General features: G+C 44.4%; 1 pseudogene; it reads right to left on the bottom strand.

Moving 5' to 3' along the window:
- Positions 1-3,577: 3,577 nt before the first annotated feature.
- Positions 3,578-16,733, bottom strand: LOC126017571 (60S ribosomal protein L34-like; annotated as a pseudogene).
- Between the last annotated feature and the right edge of the window lie 289 nt (positions 16,734-17,022).

Genomic DNA, 17,022 nt, shown 5'->3' on the forward strand with positions numbered 1-17,022 from the left:
AAGAACTTAAAAACAGAACTTGAGGGCAAAAATAGAAATTGAGACCCAAGTTTGTTTCAGATTGATAAAGACTAAAATTCACAATGGAGACACAGCAATAGTGAATATCAATGTTCTGGATAATATTCCCGCCCTCAGACTCAGCTCTGCCAGGAGAAATGAATAGAACACAGTCAAATATGGGGAGTTGACGTGCTGTTCTAGACCTTGACAAAGGAAAATGACACAAAATAAACAAGTATTAGAGGAGGAGATAACTGACATGCCTAATAAGGAGGAATAAGTAAATAGAGGGAGGAGGCAACTTTGCAGAATATGATGCCTTTATCACCAGAAAGTTATTAGGGGCCGGAGAGATAGCACAATGGGTAGGATGTTTGCCTTCCTTGCAATCAACCAACCTGGATTCGATCCCAGGCATCCCATATGGTCTCCTGAGCCTGCCAGCAGTAATTTCTGATCACAGAGCCAGGGTAACCCCTGAGTGCTGCTGGGTGTGGCCCAACCCTTCCCCCCCAAAGCTATCAGACTAATGAAAGTTCACCAAATCAGTCAGTTACACATTGACTAATATGCAGTTCTACATAAACCAGGTTAAAAACTTGGGTCGAAACAGTGGTGCAAGCGGTAAGGCGTTTGCCTGACATGCGCTAACCTGGCATGGACCTTGGTTCGATCCCTGAGTGTCCCATATGGTCCCCAAGCCAGGAGCAATTTCTGAGCACAGAGCCAGGAGTAACCCCTAAGGGTCACCGGGTGTTGCCCAAAAAACAAACAAACAAAAAAAAGTAAACTTGCTATTGGGTAGTCATTTGGAAAAGCAATTAAAAGTGAACCCTTTTCTTATTTTTAAATCCCTGATCTGTCCCCCACTCCTAATAAATTCCACTGGATCAAATATCTAAGTATTTTGAAATAAAAAACTAAAATACGGGGCTAGAGATATAGTATAGCAGGTAAGGCACTCGCTTTACACGCAGCTAACTGGATTAGATTTCATATAGTTCCCCGAACACTGCCAGGAATGATTCCGGACCATCACCAGGTATGACCCAAAGATAAAAATTAAAGACAACACACACACACACACACACACACACTATAAAATAAGACAAAATGTTTGCACATCTGAGCCCTAGATTTGATCCCCAGCACCATTTGGTCTGAGCACAGAGCATGGCCAGGAGTGACGCCCAGTCAGAGTAGCCCCAAGAAGCACTGGGTGTGGGCAAAAATACAAAATAAGGTCCAATAAGATTAAAGCAAAAATAATAAGATTAAATACCCAAAAGAACAGGAAGATCAAAGAAGAGCTTATTCATATGCCCTGGGGCCAATATTGCTGGCATATTGGACTTGACAGGGGAACCAGAGAGCGGAAAAGCCTAGTAAGGTATCCAAGTGTGACTATAGTGCAATGAGTCCCAGATATTGAAAGCCTAAACTCCCATCTTTCTTCAAATTGGGTTTTGACCCAGGTACTAACACAATTGTGGAATTTGAGGGATGTTGAGGGAATTTGGTGTTTTTGAGTCTCTGGTTCGTTGTTATAAAATATAACCTGAGGGGCTGGAGCGATAGCATGGAGGTAGGGCATTTGCCTTGCATGCAGAAGGTCAGTAGCTCAAATCCCGGCATCCTATATGGTCCCCCAAGCTTGCCAGGAGCGATTTCTGAGCATAGTGCCAGAAATAACCCCTGAGCGCTGCTGTGTGTGACCCAAAAACCAAAGAAATAAAAAATAAATAAAATATAACCTGATCTTTTATGGTTCCCTGCCCTGGGCCACTCCCACCCTCATAGCCAGTCCCAGTGGTGCCATATACTGCTGGTCTTGGAGGAGAGAGCCAGGAACTGCCACTGATGATAGATGAGCAGGGGCTTAGGACCCGAGGCGTGTTGTTTCGGTGTGGACTGGCTTGGAACGACTGACATTCTGCACAAGGCAATGTTTCCTCCATTTCCCTGTTTGCTGTCCTTGGTTTGGTTTTGGTTTCTGGGTCACACCCAGTGGGCTACTTCAGGCTCTGTGCTTCTCCTGCCTCTTGCCTGCAAAGCATGCACTCAGCCCACCAAGTTATCTCTTGGACTTTTGACTTGTTATTTTTTTCTACAGAGATCTTCCTGTTCTTGCTTATCTATTTAACTAATATTTATCAGGCACTTGCTGTGCAACAACTAAACAACAAAACAAGCACTGCTATTGTCTGGGAAATGTGGGAACCAGTCCTCCAGGAGAGTCAGACAGAGACAGAGACAGAGAAAGAGAAGAGAGAGAGAGAAAAGGAGGAGAGAGAGGGGAAGAGAGAGAAAGGGAGGAGAGAGAGGGAGTGAGAGAGAACAATGCTAAGGGCTGCAGGAAAGTGGAGCTGGCAGGATTAGGTACTCAGGGTAAGTGCTCAATACTCCATGGCATCATCCACAGGGAACCTGAAGCATGTTAAGGGAGGGTGAACCTGGTCTGGGTTTAGGGGACCAGCAAATACAAAGGCCCTGGGGTGGGCCACACCTGAATTATACACTGGAAGAATAGCCAGGAGGTCTTGTGACTAAGGCAGTGGAGATGAGAGGGGATGAAAAGAGGCTTAGGGTCCTATACACAAAATTGGTGTTCTGAGCCCAAATCTCTACTATTGGCCAGAGATCTTCTAAGTTTGCTTATGTTGTTTGTTTTTGTTTTTGGAGCACACTTACCAATGCTCAGGGGTTATTCCTGGCTCTGCCTGCAGAAATCACTCCTAGCTATGCTTGGGGAACTATATGAGGTGCCTGGAATCAAATCTAGGTTGGCTGTGTGCAAGGCAAGAGCCCTATCTGTTGTACTATTTCTCCAACCACATCTTTGCATTTTTATTTTATTTTATTTTTGGATTTTGGGCCACATCTGGCAGTGCTCAGGGATTACTCCTGGCTCTGCACTCAGGAATCACTCCAGGCAGGCTCAGGGGGGCCATATGGGATGCTGGGGATGGAATCCAGGTCAGGCATGTACAAGGCAAGTGCCCTACCTCCTATAGCTCTGGCTCCAATCTTTATGTTTTTTTAATAGAATCACATTGGCTATTGTGAGAACATGGGAAGCAGGAGAAAACCCCATTAACTCATTAAAGTGTAGTAATCCAAAGCAAGAATAACTGTAATAATAGGACAATGGCTTCTATTTACTGAGTGTTGATCTTGCCAGGCCCTATGCTAAGCTCATGATTTGTCAAACTCTCCCAGCATTCCTGAGACTCAATATAAAGTCTCAAAGGGAAAGTGATTTGTTGGATACAATGCAGGTATCCTTACTACCTCTTCTCTCTCTCTCTTTCTCTCTCTTTCTTTCTCTCTCTTTCTCTCTCTCTTCCTTCTTCCTTCCCTCAATCCCTCCTTCCCTCCTTCCCTCCCTCCATTTGTTTCTCTCTTCTTCCCATTTTTTTGTCTCTTTGTGTTTGGGACACAACCAGTGGTTCTTGGAGGTTTCTCTCAGGCATACTTGGGGGACCAAGTGGTTCTAGGGATTGAATCTGGGGCTCCCTCATGCAAAGCATGTGTTTAGCCAGTTGAACTATCTCTCAGGCCTTGGGCCTACCCCTCAACCTCTGGGCAAAGCTGGGGGCATGGGCAGGGAGACAAATAAGGGGTCAAAGGCATATCTGCTTCCTGGGAGCAGCTTATTGGACTGTGGGATCCTAGGAACCCAAGACTTTGAAGAAGAGATTCAAGTGGAAAAGGGGGTGCCAGGAAGCTTGCTGGCCTGAGGAGTTTGTCAATCAATCTGTGGAGTGCTGACCTGTTTCTGCCCCTCAGTCTTCTGACATTTTCTGATCCAAGGCTGTAGTCAGAGAGTTGGGGCTAGACCATGGCAGGTCAGCAGACCCTGTGTCTTATTTTGGCTGGCTTTATTCAGCTTTATTCAGAGGAGCTGCCCTTTCTCATTGGGTCTTCCTCATTGTTTCTCTAGGGGTAGGCCCATCCTTTTCCCCAGCTAGGTTGGGTCACCTGCCTGTATTGACCTCATCTGTTCAGGTTGAATGGCCAGGTGGCCCCCAGGGCAGAGTCAGCTGGCAGCCTAGCACTAGCCACACCTCAATCCTGGATTTGAGTTCATGTCCCAGTTTTCAACCCCTGGACAACTTGGCCCAGAGTTCCTTGGTGGTCTCTCAGGCTCCACCAGGTGGGCAGGGCTCTTTAGCTGACCCAATAAGATGAGATGAGTGTCTGCCAATGGTAAAATGACTGAGAGCTGTCAGAGCCAGGGAGCCTTGGAGGGTCAAAAACAGAACAATGGGAGGAAGGGAGGGAGGGAGGAAGGGAGATAGGGAAAGAAGGAGGGAAGGAAGGAAGGAAGGAAGGAAGGAAGGAAGGAAGGAAGGAAGGAAGGAAGGAAGGAAGGAAGGAAGGAAGGAAGGAAGGAAGGAAGGAAGGAAGGAAGGAAGGAAAGAGGAAGGAAGGAAGGAAGGAAGGAGGAAGGAAGGAAGGAAGGAAGGAGGAAGGAAGGAAGGAAGGAAGGAAGGAAGGAAGGAAGGAAGGAAGGAAGGAAGGAAGGAAGGAAGGAAGGAAGGAGCTAAAGGTAGAGCAGAAACTGATGAGAAGGACAAAGGGACAGGGCCAATGCCAAAGGGTCAGGTTGAGACAGAAGAGGAGGCCTGGAAGAGATGGAGGACAGAAGCAACCGGGTAAGTGGGAAGCCCACCAGTCTACTGTCCTTCCTGCTCATATCTATGACATCACATGACATCCATCTCCATCTTACCAAGGGTCTTGTCCTAATTCCACCCATGGTGGAGAGATGGCAACCTTGGCTTGTCCTCACACTAGTCACCTCAGTCCTGTGATCATTTGTTGTGCATCTTTGGGTCATCTACTTACCTTCTTTTCTCTGAGCCTCAATTTCTCCAAAGGCCGTGGGAATGGCCAAGCTTGGGTGCTGGCAGGAAGCAGGGAGATAATGGAGCCCAGGCGGGCCTGCAAGCTCTCTTGTTCCTCCTCTTTCTTCTCTCCCAGGATTCCCAGCCTCCCACAGAGCCACCCTTGACTGGGTTTCCCGCCTCCCAGTGGGCATCCCAAATTCCAGATCTCCCCCTGTGCCCCACACCCATAGGAGCATTTTTCTCAAATGAGAAAAAGAGACAGAGAGATGCAGTAAAAAGAGGTCATGGGATCTATCTCAGGGCTAGAGAAGGGAGTATGGAGTGCACCCAGTTGACCTGGTTGTCCCAAGTCCAGTGGAAGAAGAGGAAGAGGAGGAGGAGGAACAAAAGGAAGAGTTGGAGGAAGAGGTCTTTCAACCCCATTCATTCCTTCTTTAACTGCAGCAAACTAGGGGAAAAGCCAGGGACCAGTGGCTGTCACTGATAAGGAACTCCACGTCACCACCCACCTGCCCCCAGCCTGCAGCCCACCCACCCCTTGTTAGGCTGAGCCTTCCAGGCATGAGCCACACACAGGCTTACCTGCTGGTCCAGTTCCTAGGCAGCTCTGCAAGGGAGGGCTGGGCTGGCAGCTCTGTTTGTAAGAACCGGCCCGCCCCTGGGAGGGGGAGTAAGGGTGCAGGGTGGGCGGGGCTGCTGCCTCATCAAGGGCCTACTGTGTGTGGGACCAGAGCTGTAGCACAGTGGGTAGGGTGATTATGTTGCATGCTACTACCTGGTTTTGATCCCAGCATCCCATATGGTCACCCCAGGCTGCCAGGAGTGATCCTGAGCGCAGAAGCCCTGAGTATTGCCAGGTGTGCCCCTCCCAAATAAACAAAAAGAGCCTACTGTGTGGTTGGACTCTGGCCACTGGCCCTGTGGAGCTACAGGCCTGAGACAGCCTCAGCCAGGCCATGGCTCTCAGAGCAGAAGGCCCGACTGGACTCTGGGCTTTGGCTCCCACCAGGATTTGTTTTGTTTTGTTTTGTTTTGCCTTGGGGCCTTACCTGCTGGTGCTCAGAGGGCTTCTCCCTGCTCTACGCAAAGGGATTGTTGGTTCTGGCCGTGCTTGAGGGACAGTGAGTGTTCTTCTCACACACAAAGTCTGTACTGTCTCCCAAGTCATCTCTCCAGTCCCATGCCATCAGTCTCACCAGGAAACAGGGTCCCCTGGGGCAGAATCTCTTGGTTCAAGAGGGACTTTAGTACTTGGAAAGTGGGGGCCCCTCTCCGGGGGGGGGGTCAGAATCACCCCAGAGAGAGCTAAACCAGGTGCTGAGCAGAACTTGCTCTGAGACTTTTCTGCAGCCTTTGGGGAAGCTATAGCTTCTATAATGCTGACAAATTGTTACTATCTGATTCAATCTTTAGGAAGAGAGCAGTGCTCAGGAGACCATTGGGCCATATAGTTCAAAGCTAGGACCCTTTGAGCTGGGAACCACCAGGGCTTCATTGGTGTGTGTGTGTGTGTGTGTGTGTGTGTGTGTGTGTGTGTGTGTGTGTGTGTGTGTGTGTGTGTGTGTGTGTGTGTGTGTGTAAGCAATAGTACAATGCCTACTTCCCTGAGTGCCACCAGGAGTAATTAATTCACGAGTTCAAGTTAGCACTGAGCATTGCCAGGTGTGGCTCCCTCAAACCAAAACAAAACAAATAATTTGAGTGAGAAAAAGAGATCTGGGTGAGACAAAATCATTGTTTATCAAAGACAACCTGTTCTGAGGGACACAAGGAAAGACTTAGAGGGAGGTCTGCCCAGAGTTTGGGGAACCTTTTAGGTTTCCTAGCAACCCCACAAATGGGGCCATTTGGACTGAATGTTGGGGTAAGTACACTATTGTTTTTACAGATCAGTGATCTTAGGAACTGGAGGTTAGCTTGGTGGGATGAATGATAGTGTTCGGGAGTTTAGGCAGTCTGGTGGAGAAGGTTGCATGGTGCAGGAAGTACAGGGTATTTGGGGGCTGACACACTGGGGATCAGACCGGGGCCTGCATTTGCAAAACTTCTTCCCCTGCTCCTGTGCAAGCTCCTGGGTCCTTGATTACATCTTATAGTACTCAGCAGTAGGCAAGGTTCATTTTTATTTTCTCCTTTTCAGATGAAGAACTGGAAGTTCTGAGAGGTTTAAGTGACTTGCTCAAGAAATTGTTGTTAAAAGTGTAGGGTTAAAATCCCAATCCAGCCTCAACACACACACACACACACACACACACACACACAAACACACACACACACACAATGTGGAGTGTCTAGCACCTACAATGCTGCCAAAAATTCTGCCCCTCTTTTTTGTGTTATTGTAGGAGACATTCATTTACTCTATAAGCAGCTTAAGGCTAGACTGGCGAGGAGCAGATGGGGGAGAGGGAGAGTTCCAACAGGAAGCTGACCACCAGCTCAGGAGATGGCGATATCAAAGTTGGATTTCAGGGACTCAAGAATTTGCTCTCTGAGGCAGCCTGAAATGCTTGTCACCCAGAGGGGTGGCAGCTGCTAGCTGTGACCCCTCCTGCTCACCACATTGTCTTCCCCAGGCCATTACCAGGGGAAATTGTAACGGCAGCAGGATCCATATCCTAATTTAGGGGCTCACCTTGGAGCCTCTCCATAGCTCCTCTCCTTAATTATAAAACCTGTTCTTACTATCAACATTCAATATTCTGTTTCTCACCAAATTAAGAAAAATGCCTGGGCCTCACATTTGTGGCCTTTCTCCACAGGGACCGATAAACTCTGAGAACTTTATCACCATCTGTGGCCTTAGCTGTTTACACCACAATGGTTCTCTATGTATATTCCCTCCCACCCCTTCTGTGACAAAACCACCCTCTGGCATACCCATATTTCAAAGCCAATCTCCAATGCCATCTCCTCCAAAGGAACCTTTCTTTCCTTATTACACCTGGGCTAAGATAACCTGCCAGTATCAGGAGCTTAAATGTTTGATGGATGCACAAATGAATGAGCCCTAATCAAATGATTCTCTTCTTGGTCATCTCCAGCGACTTTGTAGGCTTGTTGCTGTGTTTAGACATTTAGATCTGTAAATGGAGCAGTGCTAGGTTTATAAAAACATATTTCTTCACACGTATTTTTCTTTCTCCAGTTATTCCCTTCCCACTTTTTTGCTCTGGATGTTGTTGTGTTGATGGGGACCTGTGCACACTTAGCTCTGAATGCTCCCACATTCAGTTATGAGACTCACTGGGGCTCATCTCTCAGCTTGCACATGGGCACCGAGGTTTGCTCTCTTCGAGCTGTGTTGATTATTGAGGTTCACATGCTTTGGTTGTAGAGTTTGCTGGGGATCCTTGGAGGGCTCACACATGTGACCTGGTTCTTGTTAGGGGGTCATATCCCTCTGTGGTGTTCACACCACATCTGCCTGTAGTATGGCTAGAAATCAGTTGCAGGCCAGGTAAATGGCTTGGTGGTAGAGCACTTATCTTGAAGGTGTGAGGATCTGGGTTTGATCCCAGGACACTGCCTAACGCCAAAACTAAAGAATAAAAATAAAAATTAAAACAAGGAAACAGGGCCGGAGAGATAGCACAGCAGTAGGCTGTTGGGCTTGCACACAGTCGACCCAGAACGGACCTAGGTTTGATTCCCTGCATCCCTGAGCCTGCCAGGAGTGATTTCTGAATGCAGAGCCAGGAGTAACCCCTGAGCACTGTCAGGTGTGGCCCTATAACAAAACAAAACAACAACAAAAAATAAATAAGCAAACAATAAACCAACGAAGAGAGAGGGGAGGATTAGGTGGGAGAGGGCAGAGTACTGGAGACAGTGTAGCAGATAAAGTGTTTGCCTTGCATGTGATCTGATTCTTTTTTGTTTTGTTTTGTTTTGTTTTGTTTTTTTGGCCACACTTGGTCATGCGCAGGAATCATTCCCAGCAGGCTTAGGGAACCATATGGGATGCTGGGAATCAAACCTATGTCGACTGTGTGCAAGGCAAGTGCCCACCTGCTTTGCTATTACTTTGGCCCATGTGATCTGATTCTTTTTTTTTTTGTTTTGTTTTGTTTTTTGTTTTTTGGGCCACACCCGGCGGTGCTCAGGGGTTACTCCTGGCTGTCTGCTCAGAAATAGCTCCTGGCAGGCACGGGGGACCATATGGGACACCGGGATTCGAACCAACCACCTTTGGTTCTGGATCGGCTGCTTGCAAGGCAAACACCATTGTGCTATCTCCCCAGGCCCGTGATCTGATTCTTGACATAACTTATGATCCCCAGAGAACGTTTAGGAAGATTCTTGACCACCACAGGGTATAGTCCAAAATTTAAAAACAAAACCCCAAAAACAACAATTATAGAATGACTTGACAAGCTCTATTGGACAGGAAGGATTTGAGGAGAGTGAGAGATCAGAATGAAAAAAAGAAAGGATTTTGCAGAGGAAAAAGAAAAGCAATTATCTTGAACCCACTTTTAAGACATCACTTTAAACCTCTGAGTTTGTTTTTTTTTTTGTTTTTTTTTTTTTAAGACTTTAAAAAAGCAAGGTCCTGCGGTTGGAAAGAGATAGTGGGTAGGTGCTTGCCCTGCAAGTAACCAACAGGAGTTCCATCTCCAGCATCCTCTGTGGTCCAGGAGCCAGCCAGGACTGATCCCTGTGCATAGTTGGATGTCACCAGTTAAACAAAGGAACAACATGGGGCTGGAGAGATAACATGGAGGTAAAGTGTTTGCCTTGCATGCAGATGGTTCGTGGTTCAAATCCCGGCATCCCATATGGTCCCCTGAGCCTGCCAGGCGTGATTTCTGAGCATAGAGCCAGGAGTAACCCCTGAGCACTGCCGAAAAAACCAAAAAACAAAACAAAACAAACAAACAAACAAAACCACAAAGGAACAATGAACCAAATACAAACAAATAAAGAAAACAAAAGAAGTGAGTTAAGGGGATAGTAGGGTTAAGAAGATAGTAGGGTTGCTTTACATAAGCCTGACTTGGGTTTATCTTGCATATCCCTGACCTGGGTTTGACCCCCCCCATATGGTCCCTTAAGTCCCTCTAGGAGTAACCCCTAAATAAAAAGCCAGGAGTAAGTCCAGAGCACTGCCAACTGTGTGATTCTCAAAACAAAAACAAAAACAAAACAAACACAGGCTGGAGCGATAGCACAGCAGGTAGGGTGTTTGCCTTGCATATATCAGACCCGGGTTCTATCTCCTGCATCTCATATGGTCCCATGAGCCTGCCAAGAGTGATTCCTGAGCTCAGAGCTCAGGAGTAACCCCTGAGCATCACCAGGTGTGGCCCAAAAACTAAACAAACAAACAAAATAAACGAATTGATTAGCAAACAACTTTAAAAAAATTCCCCTTCCCTTCAGGTTGCCTGGCTTTGTTGTTTTGTTTGGGGGTGGGGGGATGTTAACACATTTGGTTGTGATGTGATGAGAAGGCTGTGGGAACTTGAAATGTCGGTGCCATAAAGATTGTAGTGTGTGTGTGTGTGTGTGTGTGTGTGTGTGTGTGCGTGTGTTCTGGCAATGAATTCTTGGCCTCCCACTTCTAAGGCAGGTGCTCTGCAACTGACTTACCTCTGGGTCTCCAAGCTGAAGCTATTCTTGACTATACATAATTGTGACTGATTCTGTCCTCCAGCAAAAAGTCCGTAATCAGCAGTTCTTCTAAGCCTGTGATTTCCCAAACAATTGTGTGCTGGAAGCTCTCTTTCTTTACTTCCCCTTTCTTCCCTCCTCGGAAGTTGTTTTGAGGACCAAGGGTCACACACCTGCCAAGGTTATTGTGCTTCCTGGGGGGACACAGGGCTGCCACAGGGCTGCAATTTACATTCGCCACCTTGGGGTCCCAACCTTACCAGTTATTTCACTCACATGTTCTTTGCAAGTGCAGCCAGAAGAGACTCTTGGAAACAGTTGAATGCCAGGATCATGCTTTATGCTTTATGCACACAGCAAGTATTGAACTCACAGCCCCACACCTCCAAAGCAGGCAAGTCCTCTTGGGGCTGCTTGATGGTATATTCAACCAATTGCTTTAGGCCTCATTGAAAGGTCTTTGCTTCAGATCAAACTAACTACCGTATTTTCCGGCGTATAAGACGACTTTTGAAACAAAAAATAGTCAACAGAAAATCGGGGGTCGTCTTATACGCCCAGTATACCCCGAAAAATGTTTCAATACAAAAATTGTCTGAATATTGCCACAAAACGAATTTTCCAACTCGATCCTGCACCAATCACTGCCAGGCTGCTCGGAACCGCCTCTCTAACTCAGCCAATCCAAGCAGGCTTTTGATGCATGCAAATTAGACGATGTCTGCACCAACCACTGCAAGGCTGCTCGAGCCGCCTCTCTAACTCAGCCAATCCAAGCAGGCTTTTGATGCATGCAAATTAGACAGTGTTCTGGACCCGAATCTACACTGTCAAAAGTCTGCTCAGATTGGCCAGAGTCAGAGAGGACGTCTATTACAGTATAACCTTTGGACCTTTGCTTGTTGTGACTGGCTCACTGTGGTACATACAGTTGCAGCACAGGAACGTTCTGTCTGATACAGCGAATATAGGCCTAAACCTATGTTTTAACTGCAAAATTAGGGGGTCGTCTTATACGCCCAGTCGTCTTATACGGAAAATATGGTAGGTAACGTAGTGTGGCATCACCATCTCTCCTCCAGCCATGTGAAACGGACCTCACAAATGTTAGCTTTTCATGGCTCTCCTTTTATCAAATTGTTATCTTACTTGGAAAGCTCTGAAAATCAAGCAGAAAAGATTTTTTCATAAGCTTAACTTCTGCTCCTTCATGGTCAGGAAGACTTGGTCCTGATAAGTTATGCAGTTTCTAGAGAGGTTGTTTTTTTTGTTTTTTGTTTTTGTTTTTGTTTTTTTTTTGGTGTAGGGGAAGGGGTGGGGGACACAGCTAGTTGTATGCTCAGGGTCACATCTGGCAGTGCTCAGGGGACTACATGTGATGTCGGGATTTGATTATTGTTGTGACTGCAGGAAAAATACCTGAACCTCTGGACTCTCTCTTCTAGTTGTCCTCCTTGGGAGCTTTTAGGCCAGTGTTTTTCAACCTTTCTGTGCAAAGGCACACTGTTTTTTTCATGAAAACAAAATCATGAGGCACACCACCATTAGAAAATATTAAAAAAAATTTTAACTCTGTGCCTATATTGACTATATATGAAATAATTCTCTTGAATAGGAATCAAATAAAAACAAATAATTATTTTATTATGAAATACTAAAGTATTTTATAATTGTTCATATTTCTGTTTACTTACTCAGTGAGAAACCTGGGCCTGTTTGGCTGAACATAAAGCTGATATTCTGGCAGGAATCGAAGAAAGACACACACGTAGCTCTTCGTCAACGGCTCTTAGTCTCTCTCTGTCTTTAGTTTTAAGTCTGTAATATGCGCTTCGGCTCACAAATAGACCAATCATGCCGAAGCCGCATGTTATGGATGAAATTAGAATTTTTTCCCATGGTACACCAGACAATATCTCATGGCACACTAGTGTGCCGAGGCACAGTGGTTGAAAACCGCTGTTTTAGGCTACATTTAATCAAGAAGAGCTGAGCAGAGAAAGTCTGTACCATCAAGGCCAAGCATCCTTTGTGATTGAAGTTTCTCCTGTAGCATCCCATAAACTTAACAATCATATCAAGATTCTGAGCAGTCATCATGGAGCTATACAGAGGAGATGAAGTTTTACAATATAAATTTCTATAGGGACAATAAAAATGTTGATTCCAAATTGGGGAATGGACCTGAACTTAGAGGTAATGCCTGACAGCGAGCTGCTAAAAACTCAAGTGGAGTATCTGTGGCCCCTGAGACACACCATTTGGCTTTTGCTAATCTTTTGTCTAGTTCTGTCTCTATTTCACCAGAGGTGTTTACCAAAATAAAAAGGTATTTATTATAGAACAAGCACAGCTTGGCCCAGCTACTAACTATTTATTTCTGTTGTTTTATTTAATTTGTACAGAGGAATCCAAGGTTTTCTATTCAGGTGAGGATTATATTAGCAGCTGAGCCAGGACTCTCTTAGATAAACTTCTCACCATGGGCTCATTTGGGCAGTCATCCAATCTGGAAGTGAAAATTGAAAAAAAAAATCCTAGTCCTTCATTATTAGAGACATCCCTTGGGAATTCTCATTGTAATCTGTGATGCAAGTTTAGAGATAATGTGCAATGTGATCCACTGGTTGGACATATAATAAAATACATGTGTCCAAGTTGTATAATAATCTTCTGGTTTATAAGAGGTTAAAGAGTTTATAAGAGTTTAATGTGTCCAGCATAGATTTTTCTGCCAGGCCCAAGAGAAAATATGTCCTAACATATAATTAGATTAGGAGCCATTGTAATAGATACAATGGAAGCAAGGATTTGAAGGATGTGAGCAATGAAGAAGATTATTAGCAGGCAGAACAGAATTAAACCAGCATGAAAAATTTGGAGAGGAAAAATGATTGGAACCAGGAATGTTTGATAGCTCTGATTTTCCAATTTCACAGATGCTGCTTCATGTTTCTTTGGAGGTTGAATTAAGCAAAAGTAAGAAGGAATTTAATTAAGACTTATAGGGTAAGGTTCAATAATATAACCAATAGATGGAATTAGGAGAGGAAAGGTGGAGAGATTGGTGTCTAAACATGCTAGAGGATCTCCAGAATCAGGCACAGAGTGAGTTCTAGGATAATAACTAGAATTTGTCAAATTTTCTCCTTGCATAAGGGATTGGAATATGCAGATGATAGAATTATCCTTCCAAGGCAGAAGTCACTCTTGGCAGTGCTTGGAGGACCATATGCAAATCCAATAACAAAAAACATAGCTAAAGTCACATGTTTTTATGCTAACTCAGGTTGAATATAAGGTTTCAGTAACTAATATTAAAGAGAAAACTAAACAAGTAAAGACATGAATTATACTAATTATACTAATCTATAATCTTAGGTTAGCAGTTCACTTCGGGTGTTGTCTTATTCTTCTAATAATTAAAATTTTTCTTCCTCTCCAGGTCTGGCAGCCTTGTATAAATTTATTTATTTATCTTGTGGAGGAACACCTGGCAGTACTTAGAGCTTACATTTGGCTCTATGCTGAGGTATCTCTCCTGATCATGCTTAGGGGGAACAATGGGGTGCCATTGGATCTAACCCAGTTGTCTGCATGTAAGGCAAGTGTCCCACCCCACTGTACTATGATTATATAGAACTTCATAAGAACTTTTATAAGCCCCTATAAGAACTTTCATTAAATGAGAAACATAAACCTCAAGCTTCAAAGTTGGCAGTATATAAATAATTCAGAATAGCTGATCTGATTCTATCCATTTCCATTATAAAGAGTTCTTTGCAATATATAGATTTGATGTATATAATATTATATATACATATATTTATAGATATAATTGCAAGTTGGAATGTTTAATTTCTTCATCTCTCAGGAGAGTGTTGTGAAACAATTTGTTCTACCAGGCTGTGATTCTTATCAATCACTTTAATGATGCCTTTACAATAGGAATACATGTCTCTTTTAATTAGTCAGGTATCAAAGGCAGATAAAGTTAAATAAGTGCACCAGCCACCCTGTGATGAGTTCAAAGGGTGAGATCTTAAATTTGAGAGGCATTGGCTTTAAGGTGTCCACCAACTTTGCCTGCTGTGTCTTAATTGTACAGGTTGTTCTTTCTGCATTGTGGAGGATTAGGGTCAGTAATGCAGTGCCAAGGTACCATATTCACCACTCTTGGTTCACTATGCAGTTAAGAAGAGGTGCTCCAAATAAACTTAATATTTTCTAAGAATATCTTAGCAATGGCTGCGATATTGACCTCTACTTGGTAGTAAAACATGAAGTTATCCAGAAGAAATATTTGTCATCCAGAGAGGGAGTCAGCTGAATGAGTTCACTTGCCTTACCTTAAAGGGGTCACTGGGTAGGCTACTGTGACCTTGTCTGCCCAATGGCGTTTCCTGGGTTGAGTTGTGGGAATGTAGAATAGCTGAAGTAGGCTTGCTTAGCAGCTCTCAATGACTTTATCCATCAACAATTTTTCTTTCCTTTTTTTGTTTTAAGTTTTTGGGCCACACCTGGTGGTCAGAGATAAGACTTGGCAGTCCTCAGGGGACCAGATGGGATGCTGAGGATTGAACTCAGGTCAGGTGTATGCAAAGCAAACATGCTACCTGCTATCCTATCTCTCTGGCTTCTATCCACCAATATTCTTTAGTAAATTCATCAGCTTGTCAGTTGTCTGGTGAGTCACCTAATGAGTCATTTTGAGTAAGTTCTTTTTTTTCTCATGAATGACTTGTTTGTCATTTGGATCTTGTCAAATATCAGTGAGCTGAAAATCCAACAATTTCTATCAGTCAGTAAAAGATTTTCCTTTGGGGGTGCTCTGGATAGAACAACATGCCATTCTGATTAGGATTTTGGGAAAATATTCAACGTTTGTGATAACATTTTTAGTTCTGACAAAACATGTAAGGTGGCCGTCTGTTCTTGTCTGTTCAGCCAAATTGACTTGTTATCCTCTCAAACAAATAGTTTTGCCTGAGCTCAATGAAAAATGCCCCCAAAATCCTGATAATCACCAGGGTTGATGGAAGTTGGATTGAATTTAGTTATTTATTAACAAAAGTTCTATTTTTTTAAAGTGACCTTTTAATGTTAGGTTCCTCTTTATTTCCTTTGTATACCAAAATGATGAATAAGCCTGAAGACATGCCTGCAGACTGCAATAGCTGCAGTTTTGCCCTTGACTAAAGTGCTTGCTTGCTTCCGTTTGTTGATTCAAAGGTGCATTTGACAGTAGGTCTGCTTTGATCACATGAAAAGGAGTTGCAGTAGCTGGAGAGAGAGTACAGTGGGCAGGACACTTGCCTTGCACATGATTGGTTGTGATCCTTGGCACCACCCTAGGTGCCTGATCACCTGGTTGTGATCCTGGGCACAGAACCAGAAATTAAGTCCTGAGCACAGCCAGCTCTGGCCCTAAATCAAACAAAAATAAATAAATGGTATATCCAGTCAATGTTTTTTTTTCTTTGTTTGGTTTTTGGGCCACACCCAGTGGCACTCAGGGGTTACTCCTAGCACTGCACTCAGATATTACTCCTGGCAGTCTGGGCGACTATATGGAATGCTGGGAATTAATCTCAGGACAGCTTCATGCAAGGCAAATGCCCTCAAGCTGTGCTATCACTCCAGCCCTCGGTCAATATTTTCTTTCCTCACTTCTAAAAGGGAGAAAGAGGAGACCTTTTCTTAAACCAGGACAGTTCTTTGTTTGTTTATTTATATACTCAAACTGTTCCTTTTTTTTTTTTTATTGCTTTTTGGGCTACATCCGGTGACATTCAGGGGTTACTTCTGGCGAAGCACTCAGAAATCGCTCCTGGCTTGGGGGACAATATGGGACGCCGTGGATGGAATTGCGGTCCGTCCTAGGCTAGCCAGGGCAAGGAAGACACTTTACTTCTTGCGCCACTACTCTGCTCCCCCCCCCCCCTTGTAATTTTGCTTTCTGACTCTGTGCTTGTGCCTTCAACACTTTCACAACAATTTTCTGTTCCTCAATAAGGAAAGCATGCTTGATGCACTTAGCACCCGTGGACCTTCCATAGGTCCAGCTAACATGTTTTAGTCTTTTCAGAACTTTAGGCATCACAGCAGAACTCCCTCCTTGAAGTCAGCCGGGGCATACTACCTTTTTAGTATAAAGGTAAACAATCCTATTCCCAGCGGTTTGGGACAGCCTTTGTTCGGGACAGTTTTGTTGGAGGCTGTATTGAAGGAGAGCCTACAATATGTCAAACGCTGGACCATTCTGAAAGTCTCTAAGACACTGGTCCAGAAGGTCAGTTCTGTGTTTACAATAGGAGTTTCTTATAAACCAATCATAGGTATCAAAAACTGACCTAGGCTAAACAGCTTTTTTTTTTTTTTTGGTGGATGAGGTGTATTTATTTATTTTTTTAAGTATATGATATGTTGGGGAGGGAGGTAGGTCACTTCTAAATTTACTCTTTATTTAATCTTATTATTATTTTGGAGGTGGGGTTTGGGCTACAGCTGGCTGCACTCAGGGGTTACTCCTGGCTCTGTGCTCAGAAAT

This window comes from Suncus etruscus, chromosome 9 (genome assembly GCF_024139225.1).
Source record: "Suncus etruscus isolate mSunEtr1 chromosome 9, mSunEtr1.pri.cur, whole genome shotgun sequence".
Taxonomy (NCBI): Eukaryota; Metazoa; Chordata; class Mammalia; order Eulipotyphla; family Soricidae; genus Suncus; species Suncus etruscus.